This window comes from Vigna unguiculata, chromosome 1 (genome assembly GCF_037176805.1).
Source record: "Vigna unguiculata cultivar grain cowpea cultivar isolate G323 ecotype 2 chromosome 1, ASM3717680v1, whole genome shotgun sequence".
Classification (NCBI taxonomy): Eukaryota; Viridiplantae; Streptophyta; class Magnoliopsida; order Fabales; family Fabaceae; genus Vigna; species Vigna unguiculata.
The window spans coordinates 15,504,303-15,527,224 of record NC_140792.1 but is presented as its reverse complement, the minus strand read 5'-3'; positions in this window follow the sequence as shown (position 1 = coordinate 15,527,224).

The window sequence follows — 22,922 nt, the reverse complement described above, 5'->3', positions numbered from 1 at the left end:
ACACACGTTGAAGGAGAAAATAGAAAAAGAAAGTATAGAAAAAGAAACAAATATAAACTGCAAAAGGAAGGGAAATTGAAGAAAAAGAAAATGAAGTAAAGAAAAAGATGATGGGAAAGGTAATAGAAAAGCAAGGGGTTTAATCGAAGGCCACCCATGTTTAGTTGCGTTCGTTTACGAAAGCGACAACAATGTTGTAAGCCAAAGATTGGTGGAGAAAGTTCAGTTACCAACAAGCTTTCATACGAATCAAGCAAGGATCATATTCAGTACAGGACAATGTGTGAAAGAAGTATTATGTGATATTGCTCCCACAAACTCTTGTCATCTTCTTTTTAGATGGGCATGACTTCATTTTAAAACGCTCAATCTTGATTAACTTTCCCTTTATTTGAGGCATGAGGGACATGAAATGAAGTTGAAATTTATGACACCAAGACAAGCCAAGAAGGATTAACACACATTGAAGGAGAAAATAGAAAAAGAAAGAATAGAAAAAGAAGAAATATAAACTGCAGAGGAAGGGTAATTGAAGAAAAAGAAAAGGAAGAAAAGATAAAGATGATGGAAAAGAGTATAGAGAAACAAGGTGTTTAATCGAAGGCCACCTATATTTAGTTGCATTCGTTTACGAAAGCGACAACAATGTTGTAAGCCAAAGATTGGTGGAGAAAGTTCAGTTACCAACAAGCTTTCATCTGAATCAAGCAAGGATGAAATTCAGTACAGGACAATGTGTGAAAGAATTATTATGTGATATTGCTCCCACAAACTCTTGTCATCTTCTTTTTAGATGGGCATGGCTTCATTTTAAAATGCTCAATCTTGATGAACGTTCCCTTTATTTGAGGCATGAGTGACATGAAATGAAGTTGAAATTTATGACACCAAGACAAGCCAGTAAGGATCAACATAGGCTGAAGGAGAAAATAGAAAAAGAAAGAATAGAAAAAGAAGAAATATAAACTGCAGAAGGAAGGACAATTGAAGAAAAAGAAAAGGAAGTAAAGAAAAAGATGATGGAAAAGGTTGTAGAGAAACAAGGTGTTTAATCGAAGGCCACCCATGTTTAATTGCGTTCGTTTACGACAGTGACAACAATGTTGAAAGCCAAAGATTGGTGGACAAAATCAAGTTACGAACAAGCTTTCATCCGAATCAAGCAAGGATCAAATTCAGTACAGGACAATGTGTGAAAGAAGTATTATGTGATATTGCTCCCACAAACTCTTGTCATCTTGTTTTTAGATGGGCATGACTTCATTTTAAAACGCTCAATCTTGATTAGCGTTCCCTTTATTTGAGGCATCAGGGACATGAAATGAAGTTGAAATTTATGACACCAAGATAAGCCAGTAAAGATCAACATAGGATGAAGGAGAAAATAGAAAAAGAAAGAATAGAAAAAGAGGAAATGTAAATTGCAGAAGGAAGGGAAATTGAAGAAAAAGAGAAGGAAGTAAAGAAAAAGATGATGGAAAAGGTAGTAGAGAAACAAAGTGTTTAATCGAAGGCCACCCATGTTTAGTTGCATTCGTTTACGAAAGCGCCAACAATGTTGTAAGCCAAAGATTGGTGGAGAAAGTTCAGTTACCAACACGCTTTCATCTGAATCAAGCAAGGATCAAATTTAGTACAGGACAATGTGTGGAAGAAGTATGATATTGCTCCCACGAACTCTTGTCATCTTCTTTTTAGATGGGCATGGCTTCATTTTAAAACGCTCAATCTTGATTAACGTTCCCTTTATTTGAGGCATGAGTGACATGAAATGAAGTTGAAATTTATGACACCAAGACAAGCTAGTAAGGATCAACACAGGCTGAAGGACAAAATAGAAAAAGAAAGAAATATAAACTGCAGAAGGAAGGGAAATTGAAGAAAAAGAAAAGGAAAAAAAGATAAAGATGATGGAAAAGAAAGTAGAGAAACAAGGTGTTTAATCGAAGGCCAACCATGTTTAATTGCATTCGTTTACGAAAGCGAGAACAATGTTGTAAGCCAAAGATTGGTGGAGAAAGTTCAGTTACCAACAAGCTTTCATACGAATCAAGCAAGGATCATATTCAGTACAGGAAAATGTGTGAAAGAAGTATTATGTGATATTGCTCCCACAAACTCTTGTCATCTTCTTTTTAGATGGGCATGACTTCATTTTAAAACGCTCAATCTTGATTAACTTTCCCTTTATTTGAGGCATGAGGGACATGAAATGAAGTTGAAATTTATGACACCAAGACAAGCCAAGAAGGATTAACACACATTGAAGGAGAAAATAGAAAAAGAAAGAATAGAAAAAGAAGAAATATAAACTGCAGAGGAAGGGTAATTGAAGAAAAAGAAAAGGAAGAAAAGATAAAGATGATGGAAAAGAGTATAGAGAAACAAGGTGTTTAATCGAAGGCCACCTATATTTAGTTGCATTCGTTTACGAAAGCGACAACAATGTTGTAAGCCAAAGATTGGTGGAGAAATTTCAGTTACCAACAAGCTTTCATCTGAATCAAGCAAGGATGAAATTCAGTACAGGACAATGTGTGAAAGAATTATTATGTGATATTGCTCCCACAAACTCTTGTCATCTTCTTTTTAGATGGGCATGGCTTCATTTTAAAATGCTCAATCTTGATGAACGTTCCCTTTATTTGAGGCATGAGTGACATGAAATGAAGTTGAAATTTATGACACCAAGACAAGCCAGTAAGGATCAACATAGGCTGAAGGAGAAAATAGAAAAAGAAAGAATAGAAAAAGAAGAAATATAAACTGCAGAAGGAAGGACAATTGAAGAAAAAGAAAAGGAAGTAAAGAAAAAGATGATGGAAAAGGTTGTAGAGAAACAAGGTGTTTAATCGAAGGCCACCCATGTTTAATTGCATTCGTTTACGACAGTGACAACAATGTTGAAAGCCAAAGATTGGTGGACAAAATCAAGTTACCAACAAGCTTTCATCCGAATCAAGCAAGGATCAAATTCAGTACAGGACAATGTGTGAAAGAAGTATTATGTGATATTGCTCCCACAAACTCTTGTCATCTTGTTTTTAGATGGGCATGACTTCATTTTAAAACGCTCAATCTTGATTAGCGTTCCCTTTATTTGAGGCATCAGGGACATGAAATGAAGTTGAAATTTATGACACCAAGATAAGCCAGTAAAGATCAACATAGGATGAAGGAGAAAATAGAAAAAGAAAGAATATAAAAAGAAGAAATATAAATTACAGATGGAAGGGAAATTGAAGAAAAAGAAAAGGAAGTAAAGAAAAAGATGATGGAAAAGGTAGTAGAGAAACAAAGTGTTTAATCGAAGGCCACTCATGTTTAGTTGCATTCGTTTATGAAAGCGACGACAATGTTGTATGTCAAAGATTGGTCGAGAAAGTTCAGTTACCAACAAGCTTTCATCTGAATAAAGCAAGGATCAAATTCAGTACAGGATAATGTGTGAAAGAAGTATTACGTGATATTGCTCCCACAAACTCTTGTCATCTTCTTTTTAGATGGGCATGACTTCATTTTACAACGCTTAATCTTGATTCACTTTCCCTTTATTTGAGGCATGAGGGACATGAAATGAAGTTGAAATTTATGACACCAAGACAAGCCAGTAAGGATCAACATAGGCTGAAGGAGAAAATAGAAAAAGAAAGAATAGAAAAAGAAGAAATATAAACTGCAGAAGGAAGGAGAATTGAAGAAAAAGAAAAGGAAGTAAAGAAACAAATGATGGGAAAGGTAATAGAAAAGCAAGGGGTTTAATCGAAGGCCACCCATGTTTAATTGCATTCGTTTACAAAAGCGACAACAACGTTGTAAGCCAAAGATTGGTGGAGAAAATCAAGTTACCAACAAGCTTTCATCTGAATCAAGCAAGGATCAAATTCAGTACAGGACAATGTGTGAAAGAAGTATTATGTGATATTGCTCCCACAAACTCTTGTCATCTTCTTTTTAGATGGGCATGACTTCATTTTAAAATGCTCAATCTTGATGAACGTTCCCTTTATTTGAGGCATGAGTGACATGAAATGAAGTTGAAATTTATGACACCAAGACAAGCCAGTAAGGATCAACATAGGCTGAAGGAGAAAATAGAAAAAGAAAGAATAGAAAAAGAAGAAATATAAACTATAGAAGGAAAGGAAATTGAAGAAAAATAAAGGAAGTAAAGAAAAAGATGATGCAAAACTTAATAGAAAAGCAAGGTGTTTAATCGAAGGCCACCCATGGTTAGTTGCATTCGTTTACGAAAGCGACGACAATGTTGTAAGCTAAAGATTGGTGGAGAAAGTTCAGTTACCAACAAGCTTTCATCTGAATAAAGCAAGGATCAAATTCAGTACAGGATAATGTGTGAAAGAAGTATTACGTGATATTGCTCCCACAAACTCTTGTCATCTTCTTTTTAGATGGGCATGACTTCATTTTACAACGCTTAATCTTGATTCACTTTCCCTTTATTTGAGGCATGAGGGACATGAAATGAAGTTGAAATTTATGACACCAAGACAAGCCAAGAAGGATCAACACACGTTGAAGGAGAAAATAGAAAAAGAAAGTATAGAAAAAGAAACAAATATAAACTGCAAAAGGAAGGGAAATTGAAGAAAAAGAAAATGAAGTAAAGAAAAAGATGATGGGAAAGGTAATAGAAAAGCAAGGGGTTTAATCGAAGGCCACCCATGTTTAGTTGCGTTCGTTTACGAAAGCGACAACAATGTTGTAAGCCAAAGATTGGTGGAGAAAATCAAGTTACCAACAAGCTTTCATCTGAATCAAGCAAGGATCAAATTCAGTACAGGACATTGTGTGAAAGAAGTATTATGTGATATTGCTCCCACAAACTCTTGTCATCTTCTTTTTAGATGGGCATGACTTCATTTTAAAACGCTCAATCTTGATTAACTTTCCCTTTATTTGAGGCATGAGGGAAATGAAATGAAGTTGAAATTTATGACACCAAGACAAGCCAAGAAGTATCAACACACATTGAAGGAGAAAATAGAAAAAGAAAGAATAGAAAAAGAAGAAATATAAACTATAGAAGAAAAGGAAATTGAAGAAAAAGAAAAGGAAGTAAAGATAAAGATGATGGAAAAGGTAATAGAAAAGCAAGGTGTTTAATCGAAGGCCACCCATGTTTAGTTGCATTCGTTTACGAAAGCGACAACAATGTTGTAGGCCAAAGATTGGTGGAGAAAGTTCAGTTACCAACAAGCTTTCATCCGAATCAAGCAAGGATCAAATTCAGTACAGGACAATGTGTGAAAGAATTATTATGTGATATTGCTCCCACAAACTCTTGTCATCTTCTTTTGAGATGGGCATGGCTTCATTTTAAAATGCTCAATCTCTATGAACGTTCCCTTTATTTGAGGCATGAGTGACATGAAATGAAGTTGAAATTTATGACACCAAGACAAGCCAGTAAGGATCAACATAGGCTGAAGGAGAAAATAGAAAAAGAAAGAATAGAAAAAGAAGAAATATAAACTGTAGAAGGAAGGAGAATTGAAGAAAAAGAAAAGGAAGTAAAGAAAAAGATGATGGAAAAGGTTGTAGAGAAACAAGGTGTTTAATCGAAGGCCACCCATGTTTAATTGCATTCGTTTACGATAGCGACAACAATGTTGTAAGCCAAAGATTGGTGGAGAAAGTTCAGTTACCAACAAGCTTTCATCTGAATCAAGCAAGGATCAAATTCAGTACAGGACAATGTGTGAAAGAATTATTATGTGATATTGCTCCCACAAACTCTTGTCATCTTCTTTTTAGATGGGCATGGCTTCATTTTAAAATGCTCAATCTTGATGAACGTTCCCTTTATTTGAGGCATGAGTGACATGAAATGAAGTTGAAATTTATGACACCAAGACAAGCCAGTAAGGATCAACATAGGCTGAAGGAGAAAATAGAAAAAGAAAGAATAGAAAAAGAAGAAATATAAATTGCAGAAGGAAGGACAATTGAAGAAAAAGAAAAGGAAGTAAAGAAAAAGATGATGGAAAATGTTGTAGAGAAACAAGGTGTTTAATCGAAGGCCACCCATGTTTAATTGCATTCGTTTACGACAGTGACAACAATGTTGTAAGCCAAAGATTGGTGGACAAAATCAAGTTACCAACAAGCTTTCATCTGAATCAAGCAAGGATCAAATTCAGTACAGGACAATGTGTGAAAGAAGTATTATGTTTTATTGCTCCCACAAACTCTTGTCATCTTCTTTTTAGATGGGCATGACTTCATTTTAAAACGCTCAATCTTGATTAACTTTCCCTTTATTTGAGGCATGAGGGAAATGAAATGAAGTTGAAATTTATGACACCAAGACAAGCCAAGAAGGATCAACACACATTGAAGGAGAAAATAGAAAAAGAAAGAATAGAAAAAGAACAAATATAAATTGTAGAAGGAAAGGAAATTGAAGAAAAAGAAAAGGAAGTAAAGATAAAGATGATGGAAAAGGTAATAGAAAAGCAAGGTGTTTAATCGAAGGCCACCCATGTTTAGTTGCATTCGTTTACGAAAGCGACAACAATGTTGTAAGCCAAAGATTGGTGGAGAAAGTTCAGTTACCAACAAGCTTTCATCCGAATCAAGCAAGGATCAAATTCAGTACAGGACAATATGTGAAAGAAGTATTACGTGATATTGCTCCCACAAACTCTTGTCATCTTCTTTTTAGATGGGCATGACTTCATTTTACAACGCTTAATCTTGATTCACTTTCCCTTTATTTGAGGCCTGAGGGACATGAAATGAAGTTGAAATTTATGACACCAAGACAAGCCAAGAAGGATCAACACACGTTGAAGGAGAAAATAGAAAAAGAAAGTATAGAAAAAGAAACAAATATAAACTGCAAAAGGAAGGGAAATTGAAGAAAAAGAAAAGGAAGTAAAGAAAAAGATGATGGAAAAGGTAATAGAAAAGCAAGGTGTTTAATCGAAGGCCACCCATGTTTAGTTGCGTTCGTTTACGAAAGCGACAACAATGTTGTAAGCCAAAGATTGGTGGAGAAAATCAAGTTACCAACAAGCTTTCATCTGAATCAAGCAAGGATCAAATTCAGTACAGGATAATGTGTGAAAGAAGTATTATGTGATATTGCTCCCACGAACTCTTGTCATCTTCTTTTGAGATGGGCATGGCTTCATTTTAAAATGCTCAATCTTGATAAACGTTCCCTTTATTTGAGGTATGAGTGACATGAAATGAAGTTGAAATTTATGACACCAATACAAGCCAGTAAGGATCAACATAGGCTGAAGGAGAAAATAGAAAAAGAAAGAATAGAAAAAGAAGAAATATAAACTGTAGAAGGAAGGAGAACTGAAGAAAAAGAAAAGGAAGCAAAGAAAAAGATGATGGAAAAGGTTGTAGAGAAACAAGGTGTTTAATCGAAGGCCACCCATGTTTAATTGCATTCGTTTACGATAGCGACAACAATGTTGTAAGCCAAAGATTGGTGGAGAAAGTTCAGTTACCAACAAGCTTTCATCTGAATCAAGCAAGGATCAAATTCAGTACAGGACAATGTGTGAAAGAATTATTATGTGATATTGCTCCCACAAACTCTTGTCATCTTCTTTTTAGATGGGCATGGCTTCATTTTAAAATGCTCAATCTTGATGAACGTTCCCTTTATTTGAGGCATGAGTGACATGAAATGAAGTTGAAATTTATGACACCAAGACAAGCCAGTAAGGATCAACATAGGCTGAAGGAGAAAATAGAAAAAGAAAGAATAGAAAAAGAAGAAATATAAACTGCAGAAGGAAGGACAATTGAAGAAAAAGAAAAGGAAGTAAAGAAAAAGATGATGGAAAAGGTTGTAGAGAAACAAGGTGTTTAATCGAAGGCCACCCATGTTTAATTGCATTCGTTTACGACAGTGACAACAATGTTGAAAGCCAAAGATTGGTGGACAAAATCAAGTTACCAACAAGCTTTCATCCGAATCAAGCAAGGATCAAATTCAGTACAGGACAATGTGTGAAAGAAGTATTACGTGATATTGCTCCCACAAACTCTTGTCATCTTCTTTTTAGATGGGCATGACTTCATTTTAAAACGCTCAATCTTGATTAACTTTCCCTTTATTTGAGGCATGAGGGAAATGAAATGAAGTTGAAATTTATGACACCAAGACAAGCCAAGAAGTATCAACACACATTGAAGGAGAAAATAGAAAAAGAAAGAATAGAAAAAGAAGAAATATAAACTATAGAAGAAAAGGAAATTGAAGAAAAAGAAAAGGAAGTAAAGATAAAGATGATGGAAAAGGTAATAGAAAAGCAAGGTGTTTAATCGAAGGCCACCCATGTTTAGTTGCATTCGTTTACGAAAGCGACAACAATGTTGTAGGCCAAAGATTGGTGGAGAAAGTTCAGTTACCAACAAGCTTTCATCCGAATCAAGCAAGGATCAAATTCAGTACAGGACAATGTGTGAAAGAATTATTATGTGATATTGCTCCCACAAACTCTTGTCATCTTCTTTTGAGATGGGCATGGCTTCATTTTAAAATGCTCAATCTCTATGAACGTTCCCTTTATTTGAGGCATGAGTGACATGAAATGAAGTTGAAATTTATGACACCAAGACAAGCCAGTAAGGATCAACATAGGCTGAAGGAGAAAATAGAAAAAGAAAGAATAGAAAAAGAAGAAATATAAACTGTAGAAGGAAGGAGAATTGAAGAAAAAGAAAAGGAAGTAAAGAAAAAGATGATGGAAAAGGTTGTAGAGAAACAAGGTGTTTAATCGAAGGCCACCCATGTTTAATTGCATTCGTTTACGATAGCGACAACAATGTTGTAAGCCAAAGATTGGTGGAGAAAGTTCAGTTACCAACAAGCTTTCATCTGAATCAAGCAAGGATCAAATTCAGTACAGGACAATGTGTGAAAGAATTATTATGTGATATTGCTCCCACAAACTCTTGTCATCTTCTTTTTAGATGGGCATGGCTTCATTTTAAAATGCTCAATCTTGATGAACGTTCCCTTTATTTGAGGCATGAGTGACATGAAATGAAGTTGAAATTTATGACACCAAGACAAGCCAGTAAGGATCAACATAGGCTGAAGGAGAAAATAGAAAAAGAAAGAATAGAAAAAGAAGAAATATAAATTGCAGAAGGAAGGACAATTGAAGAAAAAGAAAAGGAAGTAAAGAAAAAGATGATGGAAAAGGTTGTAGAGAAACAAGGTGTTTAATCGAAGGCCACCCATGTTTAATTGCATTCGTTTACGACAGTGACAACAATGTTGTAAGCCAAAGATTGGTGGACAAAATCAAGTTACCAACAAGCTTTCATCTGAATCAAGCAAGGATCAAATTCAGTACAGGACAATGTGTGAAAGAAGTATTATGTTTTATTGCTCCCACAAACTCTTGTCATCTTCTTTTTAGATGGGCATGACTTCATTTTAAAACGCTCAATCTTGATTAACTTTCCCTTTATTTGAGGCATGAGGGAAATGAAATGAAGTTGAAATTTATGACACCAAGACAAGCCAAGAAGGATCAACACACATTGAAGGAGAAAATAGAAAAAGAAAGAATAGAAAAAGAACAAATATAAATTGTAGAAGGAAAGGAAATTGAAGAAAAAGAAAAGGAAGTAAAGATAAAGATGATGGAAAAGGTAATAGAAAAGCAAGGTGTTTAATCGAAGGCCACCCATGTTTAGTTTCATTCGTTTACGAAAGCGACAACAATGTTGTAAGCCAAAGATTGGTGGAGAAAGTTCAGTTACCAACAAGCTTTCATCCGAATCAAGCAAGGATCAAATTCAGTACAGGACAATATGTGAAAGAAGTATTACGTGATATTGCTCCCACAAACTCTTGTCATCTTCTTTTTAGATGGGCATGACTTCATTTTACAACGCTTAATCTTGATTCACTTTCCCTTTATTTGAGGCCTGAGGGACATGAAATGAAGTTGAAATTTATGACACCAAGACAAGCCAAGAAGGATCAACACACGTTGAAGGAGAAAATAGAAAAAGAAAGTATAGAAAAAGAAACAAATATAAACTGCAAAAGGAAGGGAAATTGAAGAAAAAGAAAAGGAAGTAAAGAAAAAGATGATGGAAAAGGTAATAGAAAAGCAAGGTGTTTAATCGAAGGCCACCCATGTTTAGTTGCGTTCGTTTACGAAAGCGACAACAATGTTGTAAGCCAAAGATTGGTGGAGAAAATCAAGTTACCAACAAGCTTTCATCTGAATCAAGCAAGGATCAAATTCAGTACAGGATAATGTGTGAAAGAAGTATTATGTGATATTGCTCCCACGAACTCTTGTCATCTTCTTTTGAGATGGGCATGGCTTCATTTTAAAATGCTCAATCTTGATAAACGTTCCCTTTATTTGAGGTATGAGTGACATGAAATGAAGTTGAAATTTATGACACCAATACAAGCCAGTAAGGATCAACATAGGCTGAAGGAGAAAATAGAAAAAGAAAGAATAGAAAAAGAAGAAATATAAACTGTAGAAGGAAGGAGAACTGAAGAAAAAGAAAAGGAAGCAAAGAAAAAGATGATGGAAAAGGTTGTAGAGAAACAAGGTGTTTAATCGAAGGCCACCCATGTTTAATTGCATTCGTTTACGATAGCGACAACAATGTTGTAAGCCAAAGATTGGTGGAGAAAGTTCAGTTACCAACAAGCTTTCATCTGAATCAAGCAAGGATCAAATTCAGTACAGGACAATGTGTGAAAGAATTATTATGTGATATTGCTCCCACAAACTCTTGTCATCTTCTTTTTAGATGGGCATGGCTTCATTTTAAAATGCTCAATCTTGATGAACGTTCCCTTTATTTGAGGCATGAGTGACATGAAATGAAGTTGAAATTTATGACACCAAGACAAGCCAGTAAGGATCAACATAGGCTGAAGGAGAAAATAGAAAAAGAAAGAATAGAAAAAGAAGAAATATAAACTGCAGAAGGAAGGACAATTGAAGAAAAAGAAAAGGAAGTAAAGAAAAAGATGATGGAAAAGGTTGTAGAGAAACAAGGTGTTTAATCGAAGGCCACCCATGTTTAATTGCATTCGTTTACGACAGTGACAACAATGTTGAAAGCCAAAGATTGGTGGACAAAATCAAGTTACCAACAAGCTTTCATCCGAATCAAGCAAGGATCAAATTCAGTACAGGACAATGTGTGAAAGAAGTATTATGTGATATTGCTCCCACAAACTCTTGTCATCTTGTTTTTAGATGGGCATGACTTCATTTTAAAACGCTCAATCTTGATTAGCGTTCCCTTTATTTGAGGCATCAGGGACATGAAATGAAGTTGAAATTTATGACACCAAGATAAGCCAGTAAAGATCAACATAGGATGAAGGAGAAAATAGAAAAAGAAAGAATATAAAAAGAAGAAATATAAATTACAGAAGGAAGGGAAATTGAACAAAAAGAAAAGGAAGTAAAGAAAAAGATGATGGAAAAGGTAGTAGAGAAACAAAGTGTTTAATCGAAGGCCACTCATGTTTAGTTGCATTCGTTTATGAAAGCGACAACAATGTTGTAAGTCAAAGATTGGTCGAGAAAGTTCGGTTACCAATAAGCTTTCATCTGAATCAAGCAAGGATCAAATTCAGTACAGGACAATGTGTGAAAGAAGTATTATGTGATATTGCTCCCACAAACTCTTGTCATCTTCTTTTTAGATGAGCATGACTTCATTTTAAAACGCTCAATCTTGATGAACGTTCCCTTTATTTGAGGCATGAGGGACATTAAATGTAGTTGAAATCTATGACACCAAGACAAGCCAAGAAGGATCAACACACGTTGAAGGAGAAAACAGAAAAAGAAAGAATAGAAAAAGAAGAAATATAAACTATGGAAGGAAAGGAAATTGAAGAAAAATGAAGGAAGTAAAGAAAAAGATGATGGAAAAGGTAATAGAAAAGCAAGGTGTTTAATCGAAGGCCACCCATGTTTAGTTGCATTCGTTTACGAAAGCGACAACAATGTTGTAAGCAAAAGATTGGTGGAGAAAGTTCAGTTACCAACAAGCTTTCATCTGAATCAAGCAGGGATCAAATTCAGTACAGGATAATGTGTGAATGAAGTATTATGTGATATTGCTCCCACGAACTCTTGTCATCTTCTTTTGAGATGGGCATGGCTTCATTTTAAAATGCTCAATCTGGATGAACGTTCCCTTTATTTGAGGCATGAGTGACACGAAATGAAGTTGAAATTTATGACACCAAGACAAGCCAGTAAGGATCAACATAGGCTGAAGGAGAAAATAGAAAAAGAAAGAATAGAAAAAGAAGAAATATAAACTGCAGAAGGAAGGAGAATTGAAGAAAAAAAAAGGAAGTAAAGAAACAAATGATGGAAAAGGTTGTAGAGAAACAAGGTGTTTAATCGAAGGCCACCCATGTTTAATTGCATTCGTTTACGACAGTGACAACAATGTTGTAAGCCAAAGATTGGTGGACAAAATCAAGTTACCAACAAGCTTTCATCCGAATCAAGCAAGGATCAAATTCAGTACAGGACAATGTGTGAAAGAAGTATTATGTGATATTGCTCCCACAAACTCTTGTCATCTTCTTTTTAGATGGGCATGACTTCATTTTAAAACGCTCAATCTTGATTAGCGTTCCCTTTATTTGAGGCATCAGGGACATGAAATGAAGTTGAAATTTATGACACCAAGATAAGCCAGTAAAGATCAACATAGGATGAAGGAGAAAATAGAAAAAGAAAGAATATAAAAAGAAGAAATATAAATTACAGAAGGAAGGGAAATTGAAGAAAAAGAAAAGGAAGTAAAGAAAAAGATGATGGAAAAGGTAGTAGAGAAACAAAGTGTTTAATCGAAGGCCACTCATGTTTAGTTGCATTCGTTTATGAAAGCGACAACAATGTTGTAAGTCAAAGATTGGTCGAGAAAGTTCGGTTACCAATAAGCTTTCATCTGAATCAAGCAAGGATCAAATTCAGTACAGGACAATATGTGAAAGAAGTATTACGTGATATTGCTCCCACAAACTCTTGTCATCTTCTTTTTAGATGGGCATGACTTCATTTTACAACGCTTAATCTTGATTCACTTTCCCTTTATTTGAGGCATGAGGGACATGAAATGAAGTTGAAATTTATGACACCAAGACAAGCCAAGAAGGATCAACACACGTTGAAGGAGAAAATAGAAAAAGAAAGTATAGAAAAAGAAACAAATATAAACTGCAAAAGGAAGGGAAATTGAAGAAAAAGAAAAGGAAGTAAAGAAAAAGATGATGGAAAAGGTAATAGAAAAGCAAGGTGTTTAATCGAAGGCCACCCATGTTTAGTTGCGTTCGTTTACGAAAGCGACAACAATGTTGTAAGCCAAAGATTGGTGGAGAAAATCAAGTTACCAACAAGCTTTCATATGAATAAAGCAAGGATCAAATTCAGTACAGGATAATGTGTGAAAGAAGTATTACGTGATATTGCTCCCACAAACTCTTGTCATCTTCTTTTTAGATGGGCATGACTTCATTTTACAACGCTTAATCTTGATTCACTTTCCCTTTATTCGAGGCATGAGGGACATGAAATGAAGTTGAAATTTATGACACCAAGACAAGCCAAGAAGGATTAACACACGTTGAAGGAGAAAATAGAAAAAGAAAGTATAGAAAAAGAAACAAATATAAACTGCAAAAGGAAGGGAAATTGAAGAAAAAGAAAATGAAGTAAAGAAAAAGATGATGGGAAAGGTAATAGAAAAGCAAGGGGTTTAATCGAAGGCCACCCATGTTTAGTTGCGTTCGTTTACGAAAGCGACAACAATGTTGTAAGCCAAAGATTGGTGGAGAAAATCAAGTTACCAACAAGCTTTCATCTGAATCAAGCACGGATCAAATTCAGTACAGGACAATGTGTGAAAGAAGTATTATGTGATATTGCTCCCACAAACTCTTGTCATCTTCTTTTTAGATGGGCATGACTTCATTTTAAAACGCTCAATCTTGATTAACCTTCCCTTTATTTGAGGCATGAGGGAAATGAAATGAAGTTGAAATTTATGACACCAAGACAAGCCAAGAAGTATCAACACACATTGAAGGAGAAAATAGAAAAAGAAAGAATAGAAAAAGAAGAAATATAAACTATAGAAGAAAAGGAAATTGAAGAAAAAGAAAAGGAAGTAAAGATAAAGATGATGGAAAAGGTAATAGAAAAGCAAGGTGTTTAATCGAAGGCCACCCATGTTTAGTTGCATTCGTTTACGAAAGCGACAACAATGTTGTAAGCCAAAGATTGGTGGAGAAAGTTCAGTTACCAACAAGCTTTCATCCGAATCAAGCAAGGATCAAATTCAGTACAGGACAATGTGTGAAAGAATTATTATGTGATATTGCTCCCACAAACTCTTGTCATCTTCTTTTGAGATGGGCATGGCTTCATTTTAAAATGCTCAATCTCTATGAACGTTCCCTTTATTTGAGGCATGAGTGACATGAAATGAAGTTGAAATTTATGACACCAAGACAAGCCAGTAAGGATCAACATAGGCTGAAGGAGAAAATAGAAAAAGAAAGAATAGAAAAAGAAGAAATATAAACTGTAGAAGGAAGGAGAATTGAAGAAAAAGAAAAGGAAGTAAAGAAAAAGATGATGGAAAAGGTTGTAGAGAAACAAGGTGTTTAATCGAAGGCCACCCATGTTTAATTGCATTCGTTTACGATAGCGACAACAATGTTGTAAGCCAAAGATTGGTGGAGAAAGTTCAGTTACCAACAAGCTTTCATCTGAATCAAGCAAGGATCAAATTCAGTACAGGACAATGTGTGAAAGAATTATTATGTGATATTGCTCCCACAAACTCTTGTCATCTTCTTTTTAGATGGGCATGGCTTCATTTTAAAATGCTCAATCTTGATGAACGTTCCCTTTATTTGAGGCATGAGTGACATGAAATGAAGTTGAAATTTATGACACCAAGACAAGCCAGTAAGGATCAACATAGACTGAAGGACAAAATAGAAAAAGAAAGAATAGAAAAAGAAGAAATATAAACTGTAGAAGGAAAGGAAATTGAAGAAAAAGAAAAGGAAGTAAAGAAAAAGATTATGGAAAAGGTTGTAGAGAAACAAGGTGTTTAATAGAAGGCCACCCATGTTTAATTGCATTCGTTTATGAAAGCGACAACAATGTTGTAAGCCAAAGATTGGTGGAGAAAATAAAGTTACCAACAAGCTTTCATCCGAATCAAGCAAGTATCAAATTCAGTACAGGACAATATGTAAAAGAAGTATTACGTGATATTGCTCCCACAAACTCTTGTCATTTTCTTTTTAGATGGGCATGACTTCATTTTACAACGCTTAATCTTGATTCACTTTCCCTTTATTTGAGGCATGAGGGACATGAAATGAAGTTGAAATTTATGACACCAAGACAAGCCAAGAAGGATCAACCCACGTTGAAGGAGAAAATAGAAAAAGAAAGTATAGAAAAAGAAACAAATATAAACTGCAAAAGGAAGGGAAATTGAAGAAAAAGAAAAGGAAGTAAAGAAAAAGATGATGGAAAAGGTTGTAGAGAAACAAGGTGTTTAATCGAAGGCCACCCATGTTTAATTGCATTCATTTACGAAAGCGACAACAATGTTGTAAGCCAAAGATTGGTGGAGAAAATCAAGTTACCAACAAGCTTTCATCCGAATCAAGCAAGGATCAAATTCAGTACAGGACAATGTGTGAAAGAAGTATTATGTGATATTGCTCCCACGAACTCTTGTCATCTTCTCTTGAGATGGGCATGGCATCATTTTAAAATGCTAAATCTTGATGAACGTTCCCTTTTTATTTGAGGCATGAGTGACATGAAATGAAGATGAAATTTATGACACCAAGACAAGCAAGTAAAGATCAACATAGGCTGAAGGGGAAAATAGAAAAAGAAAGAATAGAAAAAGAAGAAATATAAACTGCAGAAGGAAGGGGAATTGAAGAAAAAGAAAAGGAAGTAAAGAAAAAGATGATGGAAAAGGTTGTAGAGAAACAAGGTGTTTAATCGCAGGCCATCCATGTTTAATTGCATTCGTTTACGAAAGCGACAACAATGTTGTAAGCCAAAGATTGGTGGAGAATATCAAGTTACCAACAAGCTTTCATCTGAATCAAGCAAGGATCAAATTCAGTACAGGACAATGTGTGAAGGAAGTATTATGTGATATTGCTCCCACAAACTCTTGTCATCTTCTTTTTAGATGGGCATGACTTCATTTTAAAACGCTCAATCTTGATTAACTTTCCCTTTATTTGAGGCATGAGGGAAATGAAATGAAGTTGAAATTTATGACACCAAGACAAGCCAAGAAGGATCAACACACGTTGAAGGAGAAAATAGAAAAAGAAAGAATAGAAAAAGAAGAAATATAAACTGTAGAAGGAAAGTAAATTGAAGAAAAAGAAAAGGAAGTAAAGAAAAAGATGATGGAAAAGGTAATAGAAAAGCAAGGTGTTTAATCGAAGGCCACCCATGTTTAGTTGCATTCGTTTACGAAAGCGACAACAATGTTGTAAGCCAAAGATTGTTGGAGAAAGTTCAGTTACCAACAACCTTTCATCTGAATCAAGCAAGGATCAAATTCAGTACAGGATAATGTGTGAAAGAAGTATTATGTGATATTGCTCCCACGAACTCCTGTCATCTTGTTTTGAGATGGGCATGACTTCATTTTAAAACGCTCAATCTTGATTAGCGTTGCCTTTATTTGAGGCATGAGGGATATGAAATGAAGTTGAAATTTATGACACCAAGACAAGCCAGTAAGGATCAACATAGGCTGAAGGAGAAAATAGAAAAAGAAAGAATAGAAAAAGAAGAAATATAAACTGCAGAAGGGAGGAGAATTGAAGAAAAAGAAAAGGAAGTAAAGAAAAAGATGATGGAAAAGGTTATAGAGAAACAAGGTGTTTAATCGAAGGCCACCCATGTTTAATTGCATTCGTTTACGAAGGTGACAACAATGTTGTAACCCAAAGATTGGTGGAGAAAATCAAGTTACCAACAAGCTTTCATCCGAATCAAGCAAGGATCAAATTCAGTACAGGACAATGTGTGAAAGAAGTATTATGTGATATTGCTCCCACAAACTCTTGTCATCTTGTTTTTAGATGGGCATGACTTCATTTTAAAACGCTCAATCTTGATTAGCGTTGCCGTTATTTGAGGCATGAGGGACATGAAATGAAGTTGAAATTTGTGACACCAAGACAAGCAAGTAAAGATCAACATAGGCTGAAGGAGAAAATAGAAAAAGAAAGAATAGAAAAAGAAGAAATATAAACTGTAGAAGGAAAGGAAATTGAAGAAAAAGAAAAGGAAGTAAAGAAAAAGATGATGGAAAAGGTAATAGAAAAGCAAGGTGTTTAATCGAAGGCCACCCGTGTTTAGTTGCATTCGTTTACGAAAGCGACAACAATTTTGTAAGCAAAAGATTGGTAGAAAAAGTTCAGTTACCAACAAGCTTTCATCTGAATCAAGCAAGGATCAAATTCAGTACATGATAATGTGTGAAAGAAGTATTATGTGATATTGCTCCCACGAACTCTTGTCATCTTCTCTTGATATGGGCATGGCATCATTTTAAAATGCTAAATCTTGATGAACGTTCCCTTTTTATTTGAGGCATGAGTGACATGAAATGAAGTTGAAATTTATGACACCAAGACTAGCCAGTAAGGATCAACATAGGCTGAAGGAGAAAATAGAAAAAGAAAGAATAGAAAAAGAAGAAATATCAACTGCAGAAGGAAGGAGAATTGAAGAAAAAGAAAAGGAAGTAAAGAAAAAGATGATGGAAAAGGTTGTAGAGAAACAAGGTGTTTAATCGAAAGCCACCCATGTTTAGTTGCATTCGTTTACGAAAGCGACAACAATGTTGTAAGCCAAAGATTGGTGGAGAAAGTTCAGTTACCAACAAGCTTTCATTTGAATCAAGAAAGGATCAAATTCAGTACAGGATAATGTGTGAAAGAAGTATTATGTGATATTGCTCCCACGAACTCTTGTCATCTTCTTTTGAGATGGGCATGGCATCATTTTAAAATGCTAAATCTTGATGAACGTTCCCTTTATTTGAGGCATGAGTGACATGAAATGAAGTTGACATTTATGACACTAAGACAAGCCAGTAAGGATCAACATAGGCTGAAGGAGAAAATAGAAAAAGAAAGAATAGAAAAAGAAGAAATATAAACTGCAGAAGGAAGGAGAATTGAAGAAAAAGAAAAGGAAGTAAAGAAAAAGATGATGCGAAGGGTTGTAGAGAAACAAGGTGTTTAATCGAAGGCCACCCATGTTTAATTGCATTCGTTTACGAAAGTGACAACAATGTTGTAAGCCAAAGGTTGGTGGAGAAAATCAAGTTACCAACAAGCTTTCATCCGAATCAAGCAAGGATCAAATTCAGTACAGGACAATGTGCGAAAGAAGTATTATTTGATATTGCTCCCACGAAGTCTTGTCATCTTCTCTTGAGATGGGCATGGAAACATTTTAAAATGCTAAATCTTGATGAACGTTCCCTTTATTTGAGCCATGAGTGACATGAAATGAAGTTGAAATTTATGAAACCAAGACTAGCCAGTAAGGATCAACATAGGAAGGAGAAAATAGAAAAAGAAAGAATAGAAAAAGAAGAAATATAAACTGTAGAAGGAAGGAGAATTGAAGAAAAAGAAAAGGAAGTAAAGAAAAAAATGATGGAAAAGGTTATAGAGAAACAAGGTGTTTAATCGAAGGCCACCCATGTTTAATTGCATTCGTTTACGAAGGTGACAACAATGTTGTAAGCCAAAGATTGGTGGAGAAAATCAAGTTACCAAGAAGCTTTCATCCGAATCAAACAAGGATCAAATTCAGTACAGGACAATGTGTGAAAGAAGTATTACGTGATATTGCTCCCACAAACTCTTGTCATCTTCTTTTTAGATGGGCATGACTTCATTTTACAACGCTTAATCTTGATTCACTTTCCCTTTATTTGAGGCATGAGGGACATGAAATGAAGTTGAAATTTATGACACCAAGACAAGCCAAGAAGGATCAACACACGTTGAAGGAGAAAATAGAAAAAGAAAGTATAGAAAAAGAAACAAATATAAACGGCAAAAGGAAGGGAAATTGAAGAAAAAGAAAATGAAGTAAAGAAAAAGATGATGGAAAAGGTAATAGAAAAGCAAGGTGTTTAATCGAAGGCCACCCATGTTTAGTTGCGTTCGTTTACGAAAGCGACAACAATGTTATAAGCCAAAGATTGGTGGAGAAAATCAAGTTACCAACAAGCTTTCATCTGAATCAAGCAAGGATCAAATTCAGTACAGGACAATGTGTGAAAGAAGTATTACGTGATATTGCTCCCACAAACTCTTGTCATCTTCTTTTTAGATGGGCATGACTTCATTTTAAAACGCTCAATCTTGATTAACTTTCCCTTTATTTGAGGCATGAGGGAAATGAAATGAAGTTGAAATTTATGACACCAAGACAAGCCAAGAAGGATCAACACACATTGAACGAGAAAATAGAAAAAGAAAGAATAGAAAAAGAAGAAATATAAACTGTAGAAGGAAAGGAAATTGAAGAAAAACAAAAGGAAGTAAAGATAAAGATGATGGAAAAGGTAATAGAAAAGCAAGGTGTTTAATCGAAGGCCACCCATGTTTAGTTGCATTCGTTTACGAAAGCGACAACAATGTTGTAAGCCAAAGATTGGTAGAAAAAGTTCAGTTACCAACAAGCTTTCATCTGAATCAAGCAAGGATCAAATTCAGTACATGATAATGTGTGAAAGAAGTATTATGTGATATTGCTCCCACGAACTCTTGTCATCTTCTCTTGAGATGGGCATGGCATCATTTTAAAATGCTAAATCTTGATGAACGTTCCCTTTTTATTTGAGGCATGAGTGACATGAAATGAAGTTGAAATTTATGACACCAAGACTAGCCAGTAAGGATCAACATAGGCTGAAGGAGAAAATAGAAAAAGAAAGAATAGAAAAAGAAGAAATATCAACTGCAGAAGGAAGGAGAATTGAAGAAAAAGAAAAGGAAGTAAAGAAAAAGATGATGGAAAAGGTTGTAGAGAAACAAGGTGTTTAATCGAAAGCCACCCATGTTTAGTTGCATTCGTTTACGAAAGCGACAACAATGTTGTAAGCCAAAGATTGGTGGAGAAAGTTCAGTTACCAACAAGCTTTCATTTGAATCAAGAAAGGATCAAATTCAGTACAGGATAATGTGTGAAAGAAGTATTATGTGATATTGCTCCCACGAACTCTTGTCATCTTCTTTTGAGATGGGCATGGCATCATTTTAAAATGCTAAATCTTGATGAACGTTCCCTTTATTTGAGGCATGAGTGACATGAAATGAAGTTGACATTTATGACACTAAGACAAGCCAGTAAGGATCAACATAGGCTGAAGGAGAAAATAGAAAAAGAAAGAATAGAAAAAGAAGAAATATAAACTGCAGAAGGAAGGAGAATTGAAGAAAAAGAAAAGGAAGTAAAGAAAAAGATGATGCAAAGGGTTGTAGAGAAACAAGGTGTTTAATCGAAGGCCACCCATGTTTAATTGCATTCGTTTACGAAAGTGACAACAATGTTGTAAGCCAAAGGTTGGTGGAGAAAATCAAGTTACCAACAAGCTTTCATCCGAATCAAGCAAGGATCAAATTCAGTACAGGACAATGTGTGAAAGAAGTATTATGTGATATTGCTCTCACGAAGTCTTGTCATCTTCTCTTGAGATGGGCATGGAAACATTTTAAAATGCTAAATCTTGATGAACGTTCCCTTTATTTGAGGCATGAGTGACATGAAATGAAGTTGAAATTTATGAAACCAAGACTAGCCAGTAAGGATCAACATAGGAAGGAGAAAATAGAAAAAGAAAGAATAGAAAAAGAAGAAATATAAACTGTAGAAGGAAGGAGAATTGAAGAAAAAGAAAAGGAAGTAAAGAAAAAAATGATGGAAAAGGTTATAGAGAAACAAGGTGTTTAATCGAAGGCCACCCATGTTTAATTGCATTCGTTTACGAAGGTGACAACAATGTTGTAAGCCAAAGATTGGTGGAGAAAATCAAGTTACCAACAAGCTTTCATCCGAATCAAGCAAGAATCAAATTCAGTACAGGACAATGTGTGAAAGAAGTATTATGTGTTATTGCTCCCACGAACTCTTGTCATCTTCTCTTGAGATGGGCATGGCATCATTTTAAAATGCTAAATCTTGATGAACGTTCCCTTTTTATTTGAGGCATGAGTGACATGAAATGAAGTTGAAATTTATGACACCAAAACTAGCCAGTAAGGATCAACATAGGCTGAAGGAGAAAATAGAAAAAGAAAGAATAGAAAAAGAAGAAATATAAACTGTAGAAGGAAAGGAAATTGAAGAAAAAGAAAAGGAAGTAAAGAAAAAGATGATGGAAAAGGTAATAGAAAAGCAAGCTGTTTAATCGAAGGCCACCCATGTTTAGTTGCATTCGTTTACGAAAGCGACAACAATGTTGTAAGCCAAAGATTGGTAGAGAAAGTTCAGTTACCAACAAGCTTTCATCTGAATCAAGCAAGGATCAAATTCAGTACAGGATAATGTGTGAAAGAAGTATTATGTGATATTGCTCCCACGAACTCTTGTCATCTTCTCTTGAGATGGGCATGGCATCATTTTAAAATGCTAAATTTTGATGAACGTTCCCTTTATTTGAGGCATGAGTGACATGAAATGAAGTTGAGATTTATGACACCAAGACTAGCCAGTAAGGATCAACATAGGATGAAGGAGAAAATAGAAAAAGAAAGAATAGAAAAAGAAGAAATATAAACTACAGAAGGAAGGAGAAATGAAGAAAAAGAAAAGGAAGTAAAGAAAAAGATGATGGAAAAGGTTGTAGAGAAACAAGGTGTTTAATCGAAGGCCATCCATGTTTAGTTGCATTCGTTTACGAAAGCGACAACAATGTTGTAAGCCAAAGATTGGTGGAGAAAGTTCAGTTACCAACAAGCTTTCATTTGAATCAAGAAAGGATCAAATTCAGTACAGGATAATGTGTGAAAGAAGTATTATGTGATATTGCTCCCACGAACTCTTGTCATCTTCTTTTGAGATGGGCATGGCATCATTTTAAAATGCTAAATCTTGATGAACGTTCCCTTTATTTGAGGCATGGGTGACATGAAATGAAGTTGAAATTTTTGACACTAAGACAAGCCAGTAAGGATCAACATAGGCTGAAGGAGAAAATAGAAAAAGAAAGAATAGAAAAAGAACAAATATAAACTGCAGAAGGAAGGAGAATTGAAGAAAAGGAAAAGTAAGTAAAGAAAAAGATGATGGAAAAGGTTGTAGAGAAACAAGGTGTTTAATCGAAGGCCAACCATGTTTAATTGCATTCGTTTACGAAAGTGACAACAATGTTGTAAGCCAAAGATTGGTGGAGAAAATCAAGTTACCAACAAGCTTTCATCCGAATCAAGCAAGAATCAAATTCAGTACAGGACAATGTGTGAAAGAAGTATTATGTGTTATTGCTCCCACGAACTCTTGTCATCTTCTCTTGAGATGGGCATGGCATCATTTTAAAATGCTAAATCTTGATGAACGTTCCCTTTTTATTTGAGGCATGAGTGACATGAAATGAAGTTGAAATTTATGACACCAAAACTAGCCAGTAAGGATCAACATAGGCTGAAGGAGAAAATAGAAAAAGAAAGAATAGAAAAAGAAGAAATATCAACTGCAGAAGGAAGGAGAATTGAAGAAAAAGAAAAGGAAGTAAAGAAAAAAATGATGGAAAAGGTTATAGAGAAACAAGGTGTTTAATCGAAGGCCACCCATGTTTAATTGCATTCGTTTACGAAGGTG